Source organism: Dipodomys merriami, unplaced genomic scaffold (genome assembly GCF_024711535.1).
Source record: "Dipodomys merriami isolate MVZ:Mamm:240054 unplaced genomic scaffold, mDipMer1.0.p SCAF_148, whole genome shotgun sequence".
Classification (NCBI taxonomy): Eukaryota; Metazoa; Chordata; class Mammalia; order Rodentia; family Heteromyidae; genus Dipodomys; species Dipodomys merriami.
In genome coordinates, this window is record NW_027202804.1 from 648,723 (window position 1) to 674,188 (window position 25,466).

General features: G+C 47.7%; 1 long non-coding RNA gene across 1 annotated transcript in view; it reads left to right on the top strand.

Annotated features, from left to right (window-relative positions):
• Positions 1 to 1,188: 1,188 nt before the first annotated feature.
• Positions 1,189 to 25,466, top strand: part of LOC138826685 (uncharacterized) — a 601,987-nt gene continuing 577,709 nt past the window's right edge. Inside the window, exon 1 of the long non-coding RNA XR_011371811.1 lies at positions 1,189 to 1,358. This is a non-coding gene — a long non-coding RNA (uncharacterized lncRNA). The remainder of the gene's footprint in view (positions 1,359 to 25,466) is intronic.

Consider the following 25,466-nt stretch of genomic DNA (forward strand, 5'->3'; position numbering starts at 1 on the left):
AGATGGGCAGAAAAGAGAGAGAATGTGCACAAGTAAACTTTGTTCTCCCGTTGGGCCCTAGAAGCACCAAGATTTTGCTCAAGGCAACGTGGTTGTGCCCGAACAACGGAAAGTTTCAAAGTTCAAGTGGAAAGTTTTATCTTTCACAGTGACATCCGCTTTGCACAGTGTAAAACAGCTGCACAACCCTCCTTAGAAAGCCAGCTCATGATTGTGAACGTAACACTGTTATAATAGTATCATAGAAACGAACACTGCTGTTCACAGAATGTCTCCATTGATCATGGTCCGAAGTGTGGCATGGACAGATACCCAAGTCCTTCTGCCTTTTTCCTTGGTGAGATTTTACTCTGGACGTCAGTAATAAGCAGATCTCTTGGTGCTTTACGTTTGGTTCAGCATGTGATTGCGACTTGGCTATTTTTGCAGTTACCAATGGGAGCCTTTGGGGGGCGGGGCTCTGCAGAGGACTTGTGGCATTCTTCCAATAAGTTGTTGCCAGAATGCTTATGGAAACAAGGAGGAAAAAGAGCGCATGTAAGACAAGATCTGTGTAAAGAAGGATTCGTGCTCATGTAGTAAGGAAGGGAAGGCAATTTGTAATTTTCTATGTACATGTGCACACACACACGCATACACCATTACTTAGACTTGAACTCAGGGCCTCTCACTCTTTTTTAGCTTTTCCCCCATCAGTGCTGGCACTAATGTGGCACTAAAGCCACATCTCTACTTCTGGATTTTATTTTGCTGGTTAATGAGGATAAAAAAAAATCTCAGATTTATCCTCCCAGGCTGTCTTTAAACCTTTGAACCTCAGTCTTCAGATCTCAGCCACCGAGGTAGCCAGGATTATAGGTGTGAGCTAGCAATAGATAGTTATTTACCTTTTGGTCTCAGGCTTAAAGAGGGTGAAGAGTCAAGGGCACACTTCTGAATTACTACTTAGTAATGGCCATTGCTAGCCAGGGGTTTGCAGAAGAAGAAGAAGAAGGAGGAGGAGGAGGAGGAGGAGGAGGAGGAGGAGGAGGAGGAGGAGGAGGAGGAGGAGGAGGAGGAGGAGGAGGAGGAGGAGGAGGAGGAAGGAGGAGGAGGAGGAGGAGGAGGAGGAGGAAGAGGAAGAAGAGGAGGAGGAAGAAGAGGAGGAGGAAGAAGAAGAGGAAGAGGAGGAGGAGGAAGAAGAAGAAGAAGAAGAAGAAGAAGAAGAAGAAGAAGAAGAAGAAGAAGAAGAAGAAGAAGAAGAAGAAGAAGAAGAAGAAGAAGAAGAAGAAGAAGAAGGAAGAAGAAGAAGAAGAAGAAGAAGAAGAAGAAGAAGAAGAAGAAGAAGAAGAAGAAGAAGAAGAAGAAGAAGAAGAAATGTATAACCCTGTGAGCTCACCTGACAGCTGGATGTCCATGCTGAGACCAACTTTGTGATTCATGAATCCCTATCATCACTCTGCTTAGAGGGACAAAACACTGCTCCAGGGGATAGGGTACAATCAGCACACAGAGAAAATCACCTGGCAGGGCTACTTATGGAACCAAAGAGAAAGCAGAGATATCTGTGGAAAAGTTCTGATGGAAGACACTAAGTCAAGGATTTGCACCTGAGCTCCTCCATTACATCAGAGCCCTTAAGGAAGTGCAATTTAGGAGACAATTACAAATACCTAATGCTCAAGAAGAAGAGGAGAGGCGGGAAGGAGCAGAAGGAAGGAAGGAAGGAAGGAAGGAAGGAAGGAAGGAAGGAAGGAAGGAAGGAAGGAAGGAAGGAAGGAAGGAAGAAAGGAAGAAAGGAAGGAAGGAAGGAGTTGGGTCTTTGTCTGTCCCCCGAAAGACAGACGGGGTCTAAGGAAAGGTAAGTGCGGCGCTCGCCTGTTCCCCAGCCTCCCTCTGCCCGGGAAACAATCAGACACAGCAGGGAGCCAAATCCAGCAGGTAGAAAACTAGTTTATTAACAGAGAGCAGCCCTTTTTAAAGCCAAAAAGGGTGGGTGGCATGGCAAGGGAGGAAGAAGAACCAATCACTGTCAAGGTCACACCCTGTCATGCACCTAAACCTTCACGGGCTGGTTAGGCACTGATCGTAAGGTCAATTGGGCTCTGCCCACTCTACTCTCTCCCAGCGCCATCTTTGCTGCCCATGTGCTCTACAGGAAGGAAGGAAGGAAAGAAGGAAGGAAGGAAGGAAGAAAGGAAGGAAGGGAGGGAGGGAGGGAGGGAGGGAAGGTGGAAGAAAAGAGAAAGAGGGAGGGAGGGATGAAAGGAACGAAAAAGAAAGAAAGGAAAGAGAGAAGAAAGGAAGGAAAAAAGGAGAAAAGTTCTCTAATTAATACACTGGGATAGAGTTTGGGTGATCAGTGTTCAATAGGTTTTCCTACAACAAATTTCTTGGGATGACGAGCTCTCTCGAGGTAGTTAAGGGGGGGGGGGTTGATATACAAACAACCCATGTACAAAACCCTTTTCAGTGAACTGCGTATAGCAGAGATCACCTTAAAGAGCCCCTTTAGTGCCCCGTGGCTCTCTCTCTTTTATTAGTTACACCTCTGGCCTCTTCTATTAAACCGTGGCTGTGTTTTCCACCTCTCCTTGGGGGCTTCCTTTCATCTTTCCTGGCAGCCCCTCAATGATTTGCTTTGGGATTAGGGACAACATCTGCCTAATACCCTCTGCTCAGCGGCCCGGCTTCCCTCTCTCCTGTCTGCTGGGTTGCAGATGGTTGAGTAAACGCAGAAGCTAAGTGCAAGGTTCTCAAGGTTCTGGTGTGGCTCTGCCTCCTGTCTTCCTAGCCTTCGTCCTTTCTGCCACCTGGATAGCCATTCTCCTCTGCCATTCCTCCTCTTCTTCCTGTCCCTCTGCTCTCTCTCCCTCTCTCTTCTTCCCCACCCTCTTTCTCTTTTTCTCTCCCCCTTCTCATACTGGTCTGGGAGGCACGCATTGACACAGTCATGATGGGGTGCCAGTACTCGGCTGGAATGATTTGGGTCATGGAATAAAGGGTTGAGTGTTGCAGGGTAAATCCATAACCCAACCACAAGTGGCCATCAGCATCCCCGAGTGCCTTTCCCAGGCGCCTGGCCCAGCACCCCAAAAGTAGGCTGAGAAGATCTTCTTCTCCCTCTCCCTTCTCTTCATTCCTCCCACGCCCCCTTTTTCCCCCTCCCCTCTCCCTTCACCACCTCCCCCCCACAAACAGTTCAGTTTGCAAGGGAGGGAGGGAGACAGGATGTTCAGGGGATGGTAAGAGGCACACGGGTGGATTCTAAAACCTTAAACGTTTTTTTAAAAAAACATTTATATTGTTATTGAAAAGGTGATGCGCAGAGGGGTTACAGTTACATAAGTTAGGTATAGAGTACATTTCCTTGTGGACAATAAGACCCCATTTCCTCACCCTCTCCCAGTTTTTCCCTCCCATCCCCACCCACAAGTTGTGTAGTTCATGTTCAACATAGTCTCCAGTGCTGCATTGTTCACCCTTTGCCCCTCCATTTCCGTGCCTCCTCTCACATCCCCAAACACAAATAAATGAACAAACAAGACAAAATTAAAACAGAAACAGCAAACAACAACAACAAGAAAACCAAACCTCTTGTTACCATTTTCTGGAGTTCATTCGATAAATATTATTATTTTTTTTTTTTGTTATGTGGACTTGTATACCTTTTATTTCTTTTTTTTTTTTACCATTTTTTTTTATTGCGATAAATATTATTTTGTATGATCAGATGAACTTTTACATTTTGAAGACAGTACTTTTTGAAGACAGTATTGTGAGCCTATATTTGTAGTAAAGATCTATTGGCCAAGTTTTTTTTTTTAACAGTTTCTTTCTTTGATTTGCAACTTTTCTTTTAATTTTTTTTAAGACCATCGTTAAGTAGATAGACAAATTCCCCTTTGCAGCTTTCATACACCTAGTCCTTTGCTGTCTTCCTGGTCTAGCTCTGTAGGTGTTGGGGGGCCTGTCTTTGACTTCTCTTCCCCAGCATTACACAGAAAGTCCTATTTAGGGAGTGAAAACATTACAAACTCAGCTAGACAACACATGCAACTATTTTTTTAACCTTTCCTGGATTCTCCTAGATAGAATTATTTTTGTTAGTAGGGCCATGTGTCACACTGGTATCCTTCTGTTCTTGGACCAGCCAATAGCTTTACATGGCTGTGATCAGCAGAGCCAACCCCACTGGGGAAGCTGTGATTGGGGGGTCGGGGAGGCATAAACCACACTTCAAGAGTGCTGCCATTTACAATTTCTGTATTTTCAAGTCCTTTAGATTGCCTTTGCATGGAGAATCCCTCCCTCCCCCAAGTCACCCCACCTGATCCAAATGGGTGTTGATGAGGTCTCTAGACCCTAAATCCAATTATCGGAAGCCTTCTAAGAAGAGAGACACAGAGACACGGGACTGGAGGGTGGCAGAGAGGAGAGGGAGACAGCCGTGTGGGGCCAGCATCAGAGGACTTTCAAGCCAGAAACTTGTGCTTGGGGAAATGAGGAGAGGGACGGGGCACAGTCATTCCCTCCAGAGATTCATAGTTCAGTGAAGTCAGGACTGAGGGTGTGTGTGTGTGTGTGTGTGTGTGTGTGTGTGTGTGTGTGTGTGTGTGTGTGTGTGTGTGTGTGTGTGTGTGTGTGTGTGTGTGTGTGTGTGTGTGTGTGTGTGTGTGTGTGTGTGTGTGTGTGTGTGTGTGTGTGTGTGTGTGTGTGTGTGTGTGTCTGGGTCAGTCCTGTAATAGCCTCATGTCTTCTCTCCAGCTTTCTAGCCCTGCAGCTCGGGAATCCATCCACCCATGGGGGGTGGGAGGCAGACACACCCATATTCTGCCCATCTTTTACTTTTTCCCCACACTCCATCATCCTCTCCTATGCAGCAAGCAAAGCACAAGGATTTGCTTATAGGACACACTAAGCTGTGCCCATGCAGCATCCCTGGAGTGACACCCCAATTTATTCCTACCCAGGTGACGTTGCTCTATGCTCTACTTTGTCTTCCCTCACTCAAGAGGACAGTAAGATTCAAGGGGACATGGTGACACAGGCAGAAATAAAATGGGAAGAGAGAACGTGGATGGGGAGGGGAGTGGTGAGGGAGCAATCGATCCATCTTTCTCTCCATGAATGATCGATGAAGTCATCTGATCTGTGAATCCACTGATCCCTGTGCATTACACCCAGCTACCTCACAGGCAGTGAGATCTGAGTAAGAAAATATACTTAGAATGGTCACCATTTTCTCCTGAAAAGAAGGAGCATGCTACCTCCTACATCTCTACCTATCTGTGGTGAGGGATGGGACTCCCACATTTGTGTTCCTGTGGCCCCATGCTCGAGTTCAAGTAGCACACCCACTTTCTTTTCCTTGGCCACTTTCAGTCATCCAGGCCTTCACCCCAGACCCAGAGCAGCCTGATAGCAGACTCTTAGGGCTAGGTGACAGGCAATAAGGCAAGGAGCCTCCTCCTGATGCACAGGTGGGTCCTTGTTTGGGTAGCTCGAAGGGCTTCCTGACTACATAAATCATACCCTGAGTCAAGCTTGGGTTCAAAACAGCAAGGGCCTCCTCCTGTCCAGGAACCCCTGAAGCTGCCATGCCTATGGAGGTTATAAAACAGCCTATGTGCTTTCAGACAGGAAGAGTCTTCAAGAAGGCATCTCATGTCCAAAGCAGACTGAAAATCAAGGGCCCCTCAGGTCTGGACAAAAGAGAGAAAAATGGTAATCAGGCAAGGGAACAAGTCAAAGGAAAAGCAAATGAGAGCATCTGTAGGTGGGAAAGGACAAACTTGGGAAGAGATTTTGTTGGTTTCTTTTCCTCTCTTCCAGCAAGGCAAAAGGACTCCATTTCCTTGTGGAAGGGAACATGGGCTATTAAACCTGAAGATTTTATGCATGGTGTCTGGGTCCATTCATGTAACAGAAGAATCAGGAGCATGCAATTAAAGATGTTGAAAGATTTCCCCCATTTCCCTTCTCCCAGGAAGGCTGATTGACAGGTGCCCCCTTCCCCCAGTTCTTCCCCGTTGTCTCTGAACTTTTTGTGAGCACAAGGTCTGGATGGCTGTCTGGTCCCCAGTTAGGCTGTTGTGTCTGGTTGAAAGAGAAGGAAGATTTACCTTCACTAGGACTCAGTTGTCCAAAAGTGATCTCCAACTCCGGCCTCACCAGGGCACAAGTTAGATTTGCAGGCTCTTCCTCCCAGAGGTTTCAATTCAACAATGTGGGTGGATCCCAGATCCCAGGGGGATTATTCTTACCAATACTATCCCTCCCAAGTGATTCCCAGAACAGATTCCCAGACCACACTAATAATAAACACAGTACCTCTTAATGGCCAACGGATGCTCTCTCTGTCTTACAAATTGTTACAAAATTGCAATCATTGCTTACAAATCGTTGGCTTGAGTGATTATCCTATTTATGCACATAAGCCTCATTTTACCAAAAAAAAAAAAAGGCATTCCTGATTATATATGAGGAATTTAAAGCTCCGAAGTGGTAGATAACTCCATCTTGGTCTCCCAGTGAGGATGGATAGGCCTTAGTAGCATCTGTTCCATGCCAGAAACCATCCTTACTTCCACCTCCTGAAGAATAGGGATTTCTCTGTTTCCTCAGCTATTCTATACACTGGTCATCTGTAACCTACAAAAACAGCCGTCTCATTCAAGCAGAACTTGTGGTTGCCAGGCTTGTTATAGGGCCTACCAATAAGACAGCGCCATGTGATACACCATCAGTGGGAGCTCCTGTGGGTGGAATTGGGTCCCTCTACCCCGAGTTCTGAAGTTCTAGAGCCTAGTACCTCCTATGTACCTCCTTTGGAAGTCAGGTCTTTGCAAATAGAACCAGGCTCAGCCAAAGCCATACTGGATTCCAGGTTCAGTCAAAGGCATACTGGATTAAGGAGGATGTGAAACTCCATGGCTAATGTCCTAATAAGGACAGAATGAGACATAGGTACGGAGAGAGATGCCACATGCAGACAGAGGTGGAATACAAGAGTGATGCCCTCAGACGTTAAGGTAGGCCAGAGATCGCCTGCCACTCCCAGGAGCTAGGGAAGGATTCTTCTGGAACATCTCCTTGGCTTGGTGTATCTGATCTCTAGCACTGTAAGAGAACACATCTCTGTTGTTTGAAACCCCCAAGTTGTGTGGTCAACTTTTTAAAAGAAACCCTAGGAAACTAATACGGAAGGTGTGTCTCTCCCATTCTCAATGTCATGGTAACCATCACCAAGGTCACCCTCATTCCATAGTATTTTAAGTATGGCGCCCAGACTTGTCTCACCACCTACTGACTCACGGGTGAGTGGAGCTACCCTGTTCTAATCTCGTTCTCCATTAGGACATACATACTCAGCCTGGACTGGTTTGGTTTCCAACTAAAGTTTTAAAAAAGATTCTCTTATGGTACACACATTTAAGCTTATATATATATATATATATATATATATATATATATATATATATATATATTTTTTTTTTTTTTTTTCCCAAGATCCCTCCGGCTTGTGTAATGTAGTCTTCTCCCAGGGGAAGTATTTTCAAGAGACAGAAAGACGGAAAAATGGTGGCCACAGATGGCTGGGTAAACATTAGCTCGTTTCATGGCCTTCCTTTCTTGGATGACAGATCTGAGGCAGGCCCCTCAAATCCCAGGGAGGCCTGCTTCAAACATTTATTTGGAATGGGCTAAAGGGTCAAGGACCCTGCGATATAAAAATGTCCCTAAGTGCACTCCTTTTGGATCAGGCTTGCAGGCTGGCGCAAACATTCCACCGTGGCGTCTGTGGCCTGCTTTGAATTTATTTGCCAACGAATTCAAGGCGTCCAGTGGCACTGTGTTTTGATTTTCGCACAGACATTTCATCATGGTTCCTCTCATATCTTCTCTTTCACCAAAGGTAGAGGGGAAAAAATATCTTTTTAAATGGTGATACCGGAAGCCTGTGGGTTCATCGACCATATCCACCAATAGCTAATTACTAGGAGTTGGTGAATGAGCACCAAGACCAGTGGAAATGGGTCAGAGTGGAGGGCTTATAGGCAAGACACGGGACATGGTAACTCAGCATCTTATGGGGCTGGAGATGGTGGATGGGTTGTGCTGGGTGATTAAAAGCAGACGGTTGGATGGATGGACGAATAGATGCATTAGGGAGTGAGCAAATGGCTATCACCTTCACAAGTGCACCCTCCCAAAAAACCTCAGGAAGTTTAGAGATGGGTGAGACCAGGTAGGCAGAAATGAAAGCTGTGCTCCTCCAGGCGTGCGCAGAATCCACTGTGGCCTAGCCCTCAGCGAGATGCGAGCTGAACCAGAAGTTCCTGTGGCCCCTCCACCGACCGATGCTCTCTGGCGGCTGAGACACGCGTGGGGCCTGTGGAACAGGCTGCCCGGCGTGCTCAGCCCCAGTCTGTTACTCTTGGGCTGGGACTCGAGGGGGCTTAGATTTCTGCACTTTTCATGTGGCTGCTTTCAAAATCGGAATGTGCTTGAAGTGGTTAGGACTCAACAGCTCCCCGCCTGGTGCTGGCTGGAGAGGAATACTTTCAAACCCAGGCTGGGAGGCTCAGAGCCTCTGTTCCTCAGCATGTTCACAGGGGCCTCACTTACCACATCAAGCTGGTGCGTGTGCATCAGACGGGCCCGCTGGGCACTGCCAGCCGCTCTCTTGCAAAGGTTTCCTTTTAAATACCCCTATTAACCTCCCTTCTCCCCCCCTTCCCCAACCCTGGCTCACACAGGGGCCGGCTCTGAGAGAAGAAGTCACCTTGTGTCCCAGAACTCCATGTGTGGAACTTGTCCCTTGAGTCTCTATCCTGGGTGGAGGGATCCTTCTTTTGCTCTGGGAATTGATGGGGAGGAAGGGTGAAGTGGGCCCTTTTCTTCATCCTTCACCTTGGGGGGGGCAGGGAATGCCTCCTTCCTTGTTGCCATCCTGACGTTGCTAACACCTCTCTTCATCTTGGTCTCCTTGTTCCTCCACTCGAAACAAGTGTGAGAGGAAATAACCAGTGTGTTGGCTGAGGAGAAGGAAGCAGGTGTCTGCGGCTGCACTCCTGCAGTCGGCAGACCACCTTCTAAGTCAAGATTTTAGGGAGACTGATGAAGCTTCCGGGAGAGATGGACGCTCGCAGGACTTTATTAGTGTCGGCGATCCATCTCAGCCAGTAGCATCAGAGAAAATGAGCAGTGGAGGACTCGTGGCCGCGGTGTGAATGCTTTCCACCCTCAGGCTGTGTTCTTATGCCTGGGAGTTGGCAGGGTGGACTCTACCTTTTTTACTTTGCAGCAGAGGGAACTTTACATGCACAGTGGCCCGTGGCTGGCTTGTGGCTGCAGGACACTTGTTCCACTGAATTGAGGGGCCACGCTGATGCCTTGAGATGTATACGTTCTCCCTGTATTCTGAGAAGCTTGGAGGCCTCCATGCTGGCGAACCTAGGGAAGCAGAAGCGATGGGACTTTTGAGCTGTCGGGTCCCCTCTCTGCCAATGCTGAAGCAAGGGTCTGGGGCTCTGCTATGGGTCTGACTTCAAAGCCTCGGTGTGTCTTTGTGTCCCAAGTTCAAGGGCATATGCACAGATGTGGTGGAGTGCGTGGCGTTGCATTCAGAACCTCTCCAGACACACAGCATGGAGTCTCTTGGGACATTAATCCACCACAGCCCAGCCAGTGGGACATTCATCCATCCCCTCCGCCGGCATCGTCCGTGCATTTCTTCTGGAGGGATGGATGGCAATGGGGCTGGAGAGGTTTGGACTTATTCCTAGAAGCAAGCTTGAGGCCGTGACAGCCCTAAGATAAAACCTTTCCCCCACCAGCTTGCCTGCAAAGATGAGTAGAGAGACAGTGGACCCCTCTTTCCCATAAGAGAGACCTCAAAACCGGGGCTAAAGGCCCACAAAGCTTCCCAGACTCCCGGTGAAGACCAGGACTCCCAGCTCTTGGTCTATTTTTCCTCTGCTCCTCACCCCCACCCCTCCCCTTGACCACATCTGGCTGTGAGGACCACTCTGATACTCTGGGCTGTCTAGAAATAGGTGGCCTGGGCCTACTTGCTAGCTCAGGCCCTTCCAGTCTGCTTGGTGGTCCCTGATCTCTATGAAGCCGAGTCCCACAGACACCCCCTCCCCCACCTCCTCTAGGGAGAGGCAAATTGGAGACAAATGTGTCGGACATAGATTGCAGCAACCCCAGCACCGAGAAGCTGTGCCTTTTCTCTCTGGTGCATGAATGCCTGAGACATGACAAGCCTCTTCCAGGCTTACCTCCAGCCTTTCCTCTGGGTTTGGGATTAGGCTGGAAGACAGGCAAACCCCTGCTCAGCTCAGGGCCATGGCAGTTATAAAATAGAAGGAGGTTATAAAATAGAAAGTAGGGCCAGTGAGGCCCGGGTGGGCCTCACCCTCCGCTTCCTTTCTGGGGAGGCTGCCCTGCACCCCTGCTACCGCGATTTGCATGAAAGGAAGTCTTGAGTCGCAGGGACGGCCCCCAGCCTTGAAGTCACAGGCCACAGAGAAGGAGATGAGGCAGAACCAGAGTGATGATCACTCTGCTCCAGCCCCTGGAGTTCACCGGGGTTTCAAAACGACCTCATATTCTTCACCATGACCTTATTTCTGCATGGGGACATGAGACCTCAGGATGTCATTAATCACAACTGGATCTTAGATTCAAGCAGAAATAATGAAAAGTCTGGTGCCCAAACAGGGGTGTTGGCTCACTTGGGATGGCAGCTGTGGTTTAGGTCTCTATTCCACGCCCTCCTACACTCCTGTTTACCAGGAAGGGGGAGACAGGCACTCAGCCATGAGCACCAAGTGTGACTCGTCCTCTTGGGTGTCCAGATCTGGGGGGAAGAGACACAGGGAGCCCCTGGTAAAGGCCATCTGGGTCCTATTCCCTCTTCTACTCTCACCTCTGGTTTCAAGCTATGAGCTATGCACTCAGAAGACATCTTAGATGGTAAATGGCGTCTGCAAACACTGAGCTGAAGCATTCTGATGCAGTTACAGGCCTTCCTGCAGGGCACAAAGATATGAGCAAGAAAAGGCAGCAAGATTGTAGAATAGCTCGTATCAACCCACCTGCTCAAGGGCTTTTATCTCTTTTCATTCTCACTGCAGAAAGGTTTGATGGGGCCACCTTTTATCAGGAGGAAGAAAACATCCAAAGAGTGTAGAGATTTGTCCGAGACTACATGGCTGGTCAGTAGCAGAGGAAGAATTCCAGCCTTGAAGAGTCGGATGGTTCACTGTGTGTGTGTGAAAGGGGGGGGGGGGTTCATGCATGTGTGTGTTTGGGGAGGAGAGAGGGAGGGTGGGAGGGAGAAAGAGCTGATGTATGTGCATGCTACTAGAAGATAAATCCTATTCTTACACCGTGGTTTTTTTTTCTATCATCTTACAACTGATGACTTTAAACAAGGGAATGCGTCCTTAATCAAGTGACCAGTGGGGAGATAATAGGTCTTTAAAAAAATAATCGTAATGACTCCCATTGATGGAATTTTCATGTGTGACTAGGTCTTTTGAATATATTATCTCAATGGAAGACTGGAAAACTCATCGAAGTAGAAAAAAAGATCACTTGATCTTCAAGTACATTGATTTTCTTTTTTTTTAAAAAAAGAGCTTCCTCAAGAGCTGAGTTCAATGGAAGATCAAAGATTAGTCATAGGCAAATTCTGCTTTCCACAGCTTTCCTTCCTCTTAGTTTCCGCACATCTTTGAGCATCTCCTGTGAATCTGGTGCTGAGTTTGAGGAGCATGCGAGAGAGGGAGCCTGTTTGTGCAGTACGAGGGACGCAGTGGCCTGTCTCCCAGGTACAGCTGCAGATGGAGGGGAAATGAAGAAAAGCATAATTTCCCAGCGGTCAGAACACTTGTGATGGGAAGATATGCTTACCGTGGCAGGGAGCAATCCTACCAGGCTTCCTGGTGGTGGTGCCTTCATTTCACTCCCAGAAATGGACACCATGATTCTCTTGCCTGATTCAGTGTGTCTGAGTAGATACAGATCAACTTCCGGTTCAAATCCTGGCTGTGCCGTGTTTTCCTGGCAAGTTTCAAGCAGGTTATGAACATCACTGACAAAGAGACATCCATTAAAATGCTTAGCTGCAGTGTGAATACAGGAAAAGGACAGATGCCCAAGGCAGGAAGCTGTGGTTCATCCCCTAGGGTCCCCTGCCCTGCCGTTTCTTCTACTTCCTGTTCTGTTCACCTGGTGGAAGGGACAAGAACCTTCCTAGGGCCTGTTTCTACCCAGCCCCCTTGGCACCTCCTCTGTCCAGATGTGACGATCTGACAATAACCTGCAGCTCCTGGCCACATGATAAAGCTTCAATGGTTTGACTCCTAGGCTGAAATACATAGCCAGGCCCCAGAACCAACCTATCAAGGGACTCTATGGGGCTAAAGAGGCCTGGGAGCACCCGTCACGGCAGTGGCAGGCCAGGCTGTGGTTTCATCTGTAGCTCAGTCTCCTGGGCAGCCTTGTTGTCAGAGAGAGGAGAAGGGACGGACGCTCCTGCTGTGTCCAGGGGATCACTCAGTGAAGCTCCACCCTGCAGGCCCTCGGCTGAGTCATTCAACTGCCTCCCCTTGGTGGGTCTCCTCTTCTTCTGTGTTCACTTTGGGGGTCTCATAACCGAGACTCAGCTTCAGTTCTGCACACATGACACGGGGAGACTCAGCACAAGCAGCGAAGCCAGGGAGCTTGGTGCTCTGGATCCATTTTGCCCTGGAGACGCTGAGGCACAGAGACAGGAAGTAGCTCACCGGCAGTCGGACAAGGATATCATTTCCAGGTCACTGGCCCCAAACTCTCCCTGTGACTCACCACCCTTGACCCTCATAGGATTTACTTATACTTAGTTATCCCACTGAACAGCTGGGTACAGATTAATTATTTATTGTCAATTGTGGGGCTTGAACTCAGAGCCTGGCCACTGTCCCTGAGCTTTTTTGCTCAAGGCTAGCGCCCTACCACTTTGAGCCACAGCACCACCAGATTTGCTTTAAAGCCTCCCAGGCCGGACACTGTAGTGGCTTCTATAGTGCAAGTGTATCACCTTGGGGTTATTTTCTGGAAGAATAGGGCACAGGACTTGTATTTGAAATTTTGAAATAATTTTAGAGTCACAGGAAGTAAAGAAATAGCACAGAGAGGTCTCAGCTCCTGCCATGCGAGTTAATACTTTATGTAACTGTAGAAAAGACCAGGGAACTTACCGTGGATACAAGACTAGTGGCTAGGGGCTGGGGGTTTAGCCCAGTGGAAGGGCGCCCGCCTGGCGTGCCCAAGGCCCTGGGTTCGGTTCTCAGCCCTAGTTTAAAAAAAAAAAAAAACAAGACTAGTGGCTAAAACACATACCTAACTTGGGTTTTATTCGTTGGCATACGTAGTTTGTACATAATGCTTGATGATCCTTCTGTAACACTTTATCTCCTGTAAGCACCAACAGAAAGCTTCTTAGAATCTTAAAAAAAGAACTGGCCTGCCAAAATTTTCTCAAGGCCAGCCAGGCGTGGTAGCATACACCTGTAATCCTAACTACTTGGGAAGCAAAGGTAGGAGGATCATGCTCTAAGGCCAGCTCAGGAAAGAAGTTATCTGCAAAACAAACTAAAAAGGCCTGGGGATGGGCTCAGGTGGTAGAGCACTTAGAAGCACAAGGCCCCGAGTTCACATTCCAGTACTGCCCAAATGGGCTACCACGTCTCAGTACCTCCAGGCTTTAGAATTGTGGAGCTGCTGATCCTAGCTATTCAATGCCAATGAGCAGAGTCACTAACTCAGAGAAATGTCTGTGCTCTGGGGAAAGCACTATGTGGACAGCTGGCCGTCCAAGTTCAGAGGTTGATGGCTGTACACGTCTTTCAGGTATCTCCTGGTCTGCTCAGCTAACCTGCCGAGATGTCCTGGCCTGGTCATTCACCTGAATTTTTGGCAGGCAATGCAGGATAGCGGGGAGGACAATAGATCAAAGGAGGTGAGAGTATTAGGTAAGCTGAGGCCCACGTGACATCCATTCTCCACCCCCATGACATACAAGGGGTGACATCAGTGCTGTTCGGTGGGGACCGTGAGCTGTCCGTGCTGTCTATCCGTCTCCTGGTCACCGGAGTTCACGAAGGCATTCTTTAGCTGACAACGACAGCCCTCAGCATGTGTCATCGATCATGCCAAGTACAGTAAAAGAGCCTGACAGCAGCCCAGGAAACCTGTGAGAATGTCAACTCACAGATGAGGAAACTGAGCCTCAGGGAAATAAAGTAAGTCGCCGCTCTCCCCACAGGCTGCCAGAGATGGTGCTAGCCCCCTGAGGGCCTCCCACAAATGGCTAACCAGGCCCTTCCCCTCAGCCTGCTCTGAGCCTCTCTTCCCACCCTGGACAGACAGGGCCATGATGTCCACCCAGACCAGGCAGGCCCAGCAGCCAGGAGTTCACAGAGGTTGTCTGGGACCCCCAGCTAGAATCTCCAACAAGAAAAGCTCCCAGGCCCCCTCCCGCAGGAAGGAAGGCAGAGTTAATATTGCTGGGAGGTGACAGGGCCCTATGTCTGAAAGCATGGAGATCTGTGCCAAGTGGGTTTTCTAGATGGATCTGGGATTTATTCATTCTGAAAAGAAGGCAGGTAGTGCATTTCCCTGTTGTCACTCGACACAGGAGGCAGCTGTCTCCCCAGACAAGGCGAGGTCCTGGCGTCACTTCCAATATCCATCCTGAGCCTGTCTCTGCAGAGAGGTGACTACAGGCTGAGCTGGCCATCCAGCACGCTCCCATCGAAAAGGCCCAAATGGATGTTTCTTGGGTTGAAGTCAACACATGATTTGCAGGGAGTTTTTCAAATGCACAGGTGTATGCATATAGGTGTGGGTGTGCATGCATGTGTGTATATGCATATGTGTGTGTGTAGTTACATTTAGGGGGTAATTAGCACTAGTCCATTAAATAAGGGAGGCTGGGAGACCACTTCACTTTAGAAAAAAGCCTTTTTTTTTCGTGAGACACCAGCCGTACCTGTGCAGTAGGACAGTAGGAAGCCAGGGGCCGGCGACAAGAAGCCAGCTTGACTGCCTGATCTCTCCAGGGGTCTCCAAGTGAATTATTACAGTGTCGCTTTGCACTGTAGCTGTGAATGAGTTGACTTGGGGATTCCATCCCTGGAATTTTTCTTAAAACAAAGAAGTTAGTTTCTGCCATAGATCACAGACAAGTTGACGAACTCCGAAAGGTCAGGAGAAATGATAAATGGTCCAGCTGGTATTTGTGTTCTGAAACAAAAGGTTGGTCCATGTACTTGCTCTGGTGGGGTTGGTAGCCGAGGGCTCAGAAGGGAAGGGAAGTGCACGGTCCGGTGTAAAGGTGGCAGGCTGAAGTATTCTTCTCTCTGGGAAAGCAATTCAGAGACCAAGATTCCAGGCCAGTCACAAAAAGCAGAAAGTCAATAGAAACCATATCATTCAACACTGACTCTGACAATATCTTTTCCTTAAAAATATATAGCTACCTCTAAAATGTTCAGAGTCATTCCACCTGTAGCCATCAACCATAAATAAGTAATTTAAGATACAATAAAAGTCACCTGTGCACAAAGATGTTGCTTGGCGTATTATTTATAACCGCCGAACATTAGAAACAAGCGCTCAATAAAATAAAGAAAAATGATTAAATAAAACCAAAGTTGATTCCTAGTTGGAATATTATGAAATCAGAGAGTGATGTTTGTTCACTAAGAGAATAATGGCAAGAAAAAAATATAGTGATGCTATTATATTAAATGACTATTTCAGCTATTACGTGACGTGACTATATCAGCATATATATGCGATAAGGCCGAAGAGCACACACATGTGCACGCACATGTGTGCACACACACACACACTCAAGCACGTGTATGCACACACCCACACACACACACACACGCAAACACACACACACACTCCTGTCCAGGAGGCCAGAGGAACTGTGGACTGCTGAGACAGGGAGAGCAAGCGGGGCTTGAAGGGTAGAAGACTGATAGAGACATTTAAGGATGCATTGCTGTTATCTTTGGAAAACTTGCAGAAGAAAAGTCAACAATGCTTTCACCCAGGGAAGAAGCCAAGTGGGAGAGGAGCCAGTCCCAGGCCCTGGTGGTGGAGGGCGGGGCGGGAGAGTGGGGGGAGGGAGAGGAACATGAACTTGTGAGTTTGATCGCTGGAGCGGTGGGGGGAGGTTGGCTCTGTCTGGGTGCAGCCCAGATTCTGAGTTCTAAGGGTCATGGCTGTGAGGCTGGGCCTTGAAGTGGTCACTGGTGTGCGTATTACAGTCATAACAGTCCCCAAAAGGGGTGTTTCCCCCTTCTTCCATTGGGACTGGGGAATTGGGATAGGAGCTGGGACTTACTATCATCTTCTCTAATTGTCCCCAAGTGGGATGTGTTCATTTAATTATATCTAAATAGATTTTCTTTTCTACACCATTTTCAGTTTCAGCACAGACTTGAGGAGGGAGTTGAAACCATCTGCCCCCCAATGTGCAAATAGAGGCAAGAATTGGCTCTTTTTCTTTCTTTCTTTTTAAAAAAATTTCTAATCAAAAATGGGCAGACTTTAGCCCACAGGCCAACTCAACTTGTTTTTAATAGGCTAATGGTGGAAAGGAAATCGTGTATTGTGACACAGGGAGAGCATATGAAATTCCTATCTACGGGTGTCAATAAAGTGTTCCTGAAACCTGGCCTTTTACATTCATTGCTGTCTGCTGTGGCTGCTTTCCTGCCGTGGGGTTAGCACTGAGTGGCCGTGACACTGCACTATGTGGTCTGCAAAACTTCACCATCCTGCCCTGTACAGACCAGCTCTGCTTTATGGAAACAGGGGTCTCATGGACATTTGGTATATGGAGACCCTGGTGGACCGGGCCACCACGGCTTCAGAGGATGCAGGATCAGAGGCAGATTCTTCTGACTCCCGCTGACCAGAGCCGCACGCCTTCGAGGTTTGATGAAACTAGTTTTGTTTGAAGAAAGGGTTGCTGTTGGGCACTGAAGGCCTGCCTGTGATCCTAGCTACTCAGGAGACTGAGATCTGTTGGATCATGATTCAAAGCCAGGCTGGTCAAGAATGGATTAAAATTCGTTTTCCCCAAATCCTTTTAACCAGAAAAGGCCAGGTTGGAGGCATGGCTCAGATGGTAGAGTGCCAGTCAAACAAACAAGCTGAACAAGCATAAAGCTCTAAGTTTTAGCCCTGGTACTGCACAGAAATAAAATAAGAATGTCTCTGTTAAACACACACACACATGAACAGTGCAGAGAAAGAGAAAGAGGGAGGAGAAAGGGGGGAGAGAGAGGAGGAAAGAATGAGAGATGGGTTAGGGACAGAGGATCTGTAGACATCTCTGCCTAGATAGTGTGTTTTCTAAACTGGAAGTCATGTAGTGAGGATAGTTTAGTACAAATTGAAAGGAGAATGATAAGAAGGTGCCGGAAATGGGAGAGTGTGGTTCATATAGAAGGCCAAGGCAAAGAATTGGGCAGAAAAACCATCCCTTCAGGACTTATAGTTAAAAAGAGATTATTCCACAGACTTTCCTGAAGCAATGCTTTGCGTCAGGCCCCGGGGGAGGAGCCGTTACGTAGAACATAAAATCATGGCAAAGACAAACCAATCAAAAAATCCAGAAGGCCGGGTGGCAAATGATCTATGTGAGGGAGGGAAGAAGGAAGGAAGAAGGAAGAGAGTGAGGAAAGAAGGGATAAAGGAAAGCAGGGAAGGAAGGAAGGAGGGAAGGAAGAAGGAAGGAGATAAAGGGAGAGGAAAGTAGGGAACAAGAGAGTAACAAGGAGATGAATTAGAAGGGCAGGGAAGCAATGCATAGCTGTTTAAGCTGAGTCTTGAGAAATCAGTCATTTAAAGCAAGGAGGTAAAATCCTACTAGATCTGCTAATTTAAAATGGTTCTTACCAAATAATACCTAATGTTAACTGATTATACAAGTATTTTTAGACAATTTTTAATATTGAGATGACCACACAAATGATTCATCTTTGCAAAAATGATCAGCTCACCAAGTCCAATTTGCGTGTGTGTGTGTGTGTGTGTGTGTGTGTGTGTGTGTGTGTGTGTGTGTGTGTGTCTTTTCTTATCTTTTTAAGTTTTGGCTTCCCTGTGCTAATTTCAGCCACATCTGAGATCATCAAGATCTCCCTGGAGAAATGCTAGAGGGTGAGCATTAAGCTGCATTCCCAGGGCAAATAAAAAAAATTTTTTTAAAAATCTCTGTGTTCAGAAAACAGCGTGTGAGATACCCAACTGAATGAAATCAGAACCTTTTTTTTAAAGCGAAAATGAGATGAAAAGGATTGAGAAAGAACCAAGCGATAGTTAAGTTAATCTTCAGGGGAGGGAAAACATGTCAGAAAATGTAAACGCGAACAGTCCAATCCATGTTACAATTCTGCAGAGGAATTAAATTCCTACAGAAAAAACAAGGGTCTGATTATGAAAGGATTTGACTGGGTGGAAGAATCTGGAACATCAATCTATTAAAAATACTTGTAAAACCAGGGGAATCATGTAAGAAATTAAGAGAGCTAAAAGAAGTGGAAGAACTTGGGCTTTCTAAAATAGAGTTATTATTTCAGAGAGGGTATCATATTTGTAAGACTGCAGGGAAGAGAAAATTGCTTCCAATTCCAAAAGCAACATTTATGATCAGGTAGCATCATTTAATTCTAAATGTTTCTCTTAACCCTTTGCAGGTGTTCTGCTAGTTTAAACATAGCAGTTAGCTGTTATCTATGTATCTATGCATCCACGTATCTATCTGTCTGTGTGTCTGTCTGTCTATTTATCTATGTACTGATCTGTCTATGCTGGTACTGGGGCTTGAACTCAGAGCCTTGGTGACGTCCGTTAGCTTGTGTATGCTTAGCTTTTGTTTACTTGGTCTCCCATCTGGAGAATGTGAGTTGTGTTAGGACAAAAGCTACTTGAGAGCCTAAGACACTACCTGGCCCAGAGTCATCATCCAGAATGATGGAATGGTGGATGGACAGTTACTGAAAAGATGATGAATGGATGTATGGGTGGTTGGGTGAGTGGGTAGATAGATGGATGAACAGATGGGGAAATGGGTGGATAGATGGATGAATGGATGGATGAATAGATGGACAGATGGATGGATCAGTGGATAGTTGAATGGATGGATGAATGGATGTATGGGAGAGAGAAGAGAAGAAGGAAAAGGAAGAGAAGGAGGAAGGAAAGAAGGAAGGAAGGAAGTTAGTTTTACTGTTAATTTAAGGGGCTGTCACTTTGCATGGTTCAGGAAATGTCCATGTGGACATGATGGACTACTTTGGCTGTTGGTTGAAAATCTAGAGTTCACCTCATCCATTCCATCCTGTATGGCTGAGCATTCCTTCAACCGATGGCTTGGAACTTGAATTTTAGGACAGTTGTTTCTCTCAAATGCTGCCATTGCCCCCTGAAAGCCCCGGCGACAGCCTTGGCAGTAGAGTACCTCCTTGTCTGGGCTTCCGGGGTCCCGTCCACTGTAGTGTGGACAGTCCCCTATCTCAGGAAAATCCTCAATCCTGAGCATACTGGGATGGCCAGCGGCATTGCCTAACAGTGAAATGACATCTCCCCACTGCTACATGGCAGGTAGGGGCATTGTGTCCACAGCGGGAAGCAAGCGAGGGGAATCTAGTAGAATAAGGAGTTGGAAAACCAGGACTTTTATGTCAAGTGTTGTGATACACACCTGGAATCTTAGCTACTCGGGAAGTAGAGGAAGGATGATCATGGCTAGAAATCTGACCAGACTGGCACAAGTACTTATCTGAAAAACAAACTAAAAGAGGAGAAGGTCTGGGAAGTGCTGATGAGGTAGAGCCCGTGCCTAGCAGGAGTGAGAGCCTGAGTTGGATCCCCTGTATACAAAGGAAGGAAGGAAGGAAGGAAGGAAGGAAGGAAGGAAGGAAGGAAGGAAGGAAGGAAGGAAGGAAGGAAGGAAGGAAGGAAAAGGAAAGGAGGGAAGGAGGGAGGGAGGGAAAAAGGGTAGAAGGGAAAGTGGGAGAGAGGGAGAGTGAGGAGAGGAGAGGAGAAAGACGGGAAAGGAAAGGAGATCAGGCCCCGTGAACAGCTTGAACTTTGCCATTTTCAGTGGTACAGCGGATGTGGATGTAGCCTTGGCTAGTGTGGCAAACCACAGCTGGGCGTGACCAGCAGCTGGGTGTGACTATGAAAAACCAAGTCTTCAGAGGTGTTTGGACCTCCTGGGTTTGTGGTCACAGGGTCAAGGCAACAGGGTGTGACAGGATGAAGGTGTGTCTCCACTGTGCTCCCCAGCGGTCATCCACCACGTGCTCCAGCCTGCAGAAGGGCCAGAGGAAGTAGGAAAGGGATGGAGCGGAGCAGGGGTCAAGTTCAGGCCTGACATCCTGTCTGTCATGGTGACCACATTAAGCAAATGAAAACTCAGGGCATTCAGTCAGGGATTCATTTCACTTAAAGTGATTTCATTAAGTGTAAATAATAGTGTATATTGCCTAGGAGTGTGGTTCAAGTGGCAGAGCACCTGCCTAGCAACCACAAGGTAAGGTCCTGAGTTCAAATTCCAGTACTGCTGAGAGAGAGAGAGAGAGAGAGACAGACAGACAGACAGAGACAGAGACAGAGACAGAGACAGAGAGACAGAGACAGAGACAGAGAGACAGAGACAGAGACAGAGAGACAGAGAGAGAGACAGAGAGAGAGACAGAGAGACAGAGAGACAGAGAGACAGAGAGACAGAGAGAGACAGAGAGAAACAGAGAGAGGGGCAGAGAGAGAGGCAGAGAGAGAGAGAGAATCAGATAGACAGAGACAGAGGAGACTAAGCCAGAGACAAAGAGACAGAGAGAGAAAGAGAGAAATGGACAGATGAGAGAGAGAGAGAGAAAGAAGCTACCGTCTGAGAAGAAGAAAGAAGATACTCTCACCAGTCATTCCCACTGCTTATTTGCCAACAACTTTGCTTATTACCCAATTACAGCTGAGATTTACCATGGAATTACAGCTTCATTTGCACAGGACCCAAACCGCTCCCTCCCAAGCCACCAGCCAACTCCGCGGGGCTTTAATGTGACCAATGACCGAGTCAGCTAATAGAGCTGGGTGTTAATAGGAGCCCAGGATTTATTCTTTAATTGTTTCTGTGGTTCCCCATCTTGGGGAGATATTTGTCTTGGTACACGGACACCCACAGCGAGCCGTAACATTACACACAGGATTATGAGGGTTGTCTTTAATTATGATTTCATCTGTAATTATAGGCGAGCTCCGTTTATTATTTAGAAATCCCTGAAAACATTTTAATTGAGATGGCCCGTGGCCTTCGGGTGACCCTGTCTCCAGATACACCTTGGCGATCAAAGCTGATGGTGAGCTTGCTGTAAACAAGTAGAAATCCTGTTCTAAACCAATGCAGAAGCATTGTTTAAAATTTTGGATTGGAGGTGGGGTTTTTTTTTCTTTCTTCCTTGAGATTTATGGCATCACTGAAATGAGGTCAAGTGTATGCACTAAAAGAATTTAATTAGAAGTGTCCTGGTGAGCCTTCTATCCTAGCTAGTGTGAAACCTGGCTGGGTTGTCTCCCACAGACCCTGGGCCTCCTTGTGGTGGGGGCTGGCGGCTTTGGTGTTGGTGTTGCTGTTGTTGTTATTATTATTAATCATTACTGTTATTTTAACTACTAAGAAGGAGCTACAAAATGCTGTCCTGTCTTCAGCAGAGAATGCTGGCAACTTGGGCAATGGAGGCTGAGGGGAGAGAGGAATAGTGGGAAGAAGGGCAAGCAAAGGGACTGAGGCCTCAGAAGCTGGTCCCGGCCACATTCTCTGAGCCCCTTCTATGTCTCAAGATTGTGTGTGGGGCTGGGATCTCAGGGATTGTCATTCATCTCGTGGATGAAGGGAACACACGGAGGTTATGACAAACCCAAATACTAAAGGAGGGGCAGGACTCAATGGAACCAAAAAGCAGGAATAGTTGGCTTATACTGGGGAAGGCAACTAGAAGATATCCCTTGGGGGTTTTGAAGGATGTGTAGGAGTTCCTCTCAGTGCATTTAAAGGAGGAAGATAGAAAGGAAACTCCAGGTGGAGGATGGCCGTGGCCTGAGTCAAAACAGTAACCAGACTAGGTCATCAGAGCTGCATGAGGTCATGCATTGCCCTGCACGAAGGAGGCCAGGTAGGCACACAGCTGTGGCAGGGAGAGATGCAAAGAAATAATTCATTTGGAAGCCAAGTGTGTGTGGAAGATCAAAGCCCACTGCAGGACCCATTCACCGAAGCTGGGCGAGTCTAGACCATGGAATTATCCATTTCAGCTTGAGCTCGGGGTGGGCGGGGGGGGGGGGGGATGCCTGTGCCTGGTTCTGGTAAGGGCTGTCAGTGGGGGTGGGGGTGGGGGTGGGGGTGCGTCTTGCTGCTCCCTTTGCTCCTGCATCTCATCTGGCTGTTGGGGCTGAGGGGTCAGACTCACCGCTGTGTCCTGGCTCAGTTACCATGAGCCCACGGTGCTGGGCATTTGTCTCCACTGCATTTCATACGAGTAACAGCCCCGCCTTGTTAGGTCATCTTAGCTCTAAGCCTAAAACTGCCAACATGGGAGCCATGGCCACCGTGCCTGGCTCCGGTGGCCGTTCCCCTGAGCACATCACAGAGCCGGTCAGGTGAGAGGCTGCTCGATGCAAACCAAGCCCCCCCGGTTCGAGGGGGTTATTTAGCTGTGCTCACAGCACTCACATTTGACCAAAAAAAAAAAATCTTTGCTTTCTTTGGCCACTTTGTGCAGCTTCTTGGGTTTTTAAGTCCCACAGGCCATCAAATGGTCTCCAAAGAAGGACAATAGGTAAACCCACCACTCTGTGCTCTAAAGATTCTCCAGGAACGTCCCAAAGTCAAAGTTGCATATGCTGTATGTATCAGTTAACCTTGGCTGTGTAACAAAACACCCCCCAAATGGTTTGGCTGAAAGGATCAGTCATGGTGTGCTTCATACATCTGTCTATTGGCAGAGGTCAGCTGGTCTAGGCTAGGTTGGCTTGGGGCTATCGAGTTGGCCACAAGTCTCTTATCGTCCTTGGACTAGTATTCAGGGGTGAGGGGTATTTCCTTCTTGGTAAATGCTAAGAATGTAAAAGAACATGTCCAACAATGGACAGCATCCCAAACCCCTGCTTGTGTGCCTGCTCACATCCTGTCCCAAAGTCAAATGGTTGAGCTCATGAGAAGAATCGGGGGCTGAATCATATTCCAGGTATTCCAGTCTGGACTGGCTTGGGTTTAGGATGGAGTCTACAGCTGGGCAGGCCTGACCTTTGCCTAGGTGAGCCCAGGTTGGGTTGCCATTCCTGCTTGTGCTGGCATGCACGAGGCTGTCTTCTCTGGGTTGTCTTTCCAAGACTGAGAACTTGAACTTGTGGATCCTTCTTTGAGAGGCCCTAAGGAGGAGACTTGCAAAATGGTTTTTTTTTTTTAATAGACAAATCTAACTCATATTGTACTTGAAAACAGAGATGTGCATTAAAAGTAATTAAAGCATGTCAGTTCATGAATAATAAACTATTTTACAAGTATTTGCTGAGTAGAAGACATGCTACTAAATGGACAACGAATGCTCTATTATGTGATTGCCAACTGTTTTATAAGATATTGAACATATTCATTTCTTCTCCCATCTTGCGTGTTATCAAGCGATTGCTCTTAAATAAATTAATTTTCCAGACATCTCTGGGGTCTTTGTTTGTAATCTGGCTGAGGGCGAAAATGAAATTAATTGTGTGGTTTCTGCCGAACTATCCAGCCTCAGCCACTCACAAGTCTCCTGATTGGCAGTCCCGGGAGAGATTGATGTGTGCGGTCCACACGTGTAAAGGGAGATGCTGGCTGTCTTCACCCAAAGTCTGTGCGGAAAGATTCCCTGGGATCTTAAAAATGAAGAGGGTCTTTCCCGACAAGGAGTGTAGAGGCTGGGCAAACCATGATGAGTCTCTTAAAATGTTCACCGACAGCACCAGCTGATGGCGGGTCCTATTGCGTTTGCCGTGCTTCGTGTGGAATCTGCTTGTTGTTGTTGTTGTTGTTTTTAATATATGTTTCGCTTGGTTTTTGTTTTTTTAATGATGGGGAATTTTATTGTCTCTCCCAGTGAGGCAGAGACAGGTCCCTCTTCCCTCCTCCCATGGGACTTATACTGACATCAAACCATTTGTCGTCCATGGCTTTATTGTTTCCAGTGTCCCTAAGTGTGAGGCTCTGAGAGAGGACGTCTGGTTGGGAATCCATAATGGAACCCCAAAGACCGTTCCACAGAGAGGACACTGGCGGCTCATTGAGTGTTTTTGTTACATATTATTTTCTGCATACTGCCCCGTACAATTGATCAGGGTCCCTTTAGGAAACGGAACTCTGCACTCCACACCCTGTGCAAAAGGCCTATGAAAATGGGGTTCGTGGGGAGAGCCTCACGTGAGCGGCTCACGCCTGTGATCCTAGCTACTCAGGAAGCGGAGATCTGAGGGTCGCGGTTTGAAGGCAGCCCAGGCAGAAAGCTCCGCGAGACCCATCTCCAGCTAACCATCAACGAAGCCTGCAGTGGAGGCGAGGCTCCAGTGGTAGAGTACCAGCCTTGAGCAAAAAAAAAAAAAAAAAATCCAAAGGAGTGTGTAAGGCCGAGAGTTCAAGGGCCAGGACAGGAATCATCATGAACACAAAATGGAGTCACATGAGTGGATGGCCTACCAGTTGCCGAGTCCCAAATTCTTGGCCGTTCTATGAGAAAGTGAACTGGAAACCCATCTCATCACTGGTGTCTTTCACTCTGAAGTGGAGAGAAGGATCCAGAGGCACCAAGTGTTTCCTCCCACTCTGTGGGTCTCCCCTCTCTCTTCTTGGGTCCATTAGCAACCCCCCGGCTCTAGGAGCTCGCTACCATCTGGACAGACTCACCCTGCCTCCCTCCCCGCTCCACACGTGGGTGGACACAGCATCAGGCAGCCCACCAGCCACACCATTAGTCCCTCCTCGCTGCCCAGCACAGAACAACAGGCCCCGGCCTTCAGGCTGTTCATAATGTGGTGACACTTTGACGACTCCCCCTGCTCTCTGCCAGGGCAGGTGGCCCCCTCAAAATGCAAAGTAAATCCCACAGACAACCGAAAAATCCGCTCTAACTGCAGAGGCAAGGGCTAGCAGCTCTTCTACAGACTGTCACAGAGACACCCCACAAAATGCTTGCCTTCCAAATGAGCAGTGGGTGCACACAAGATTGTCCCCTGACCGTGGAGTTACTGCTGTTTGCGTGGCTCCATCTAGGTTCCAGTATGGGATCGTCCATTTGGGTCTGGAGGTGAGGGTTTAAAGTTAACATTGGTTAAGCCAAGTGTTGGTGGCTCTGAACTGTCATCCTAGCTACTCA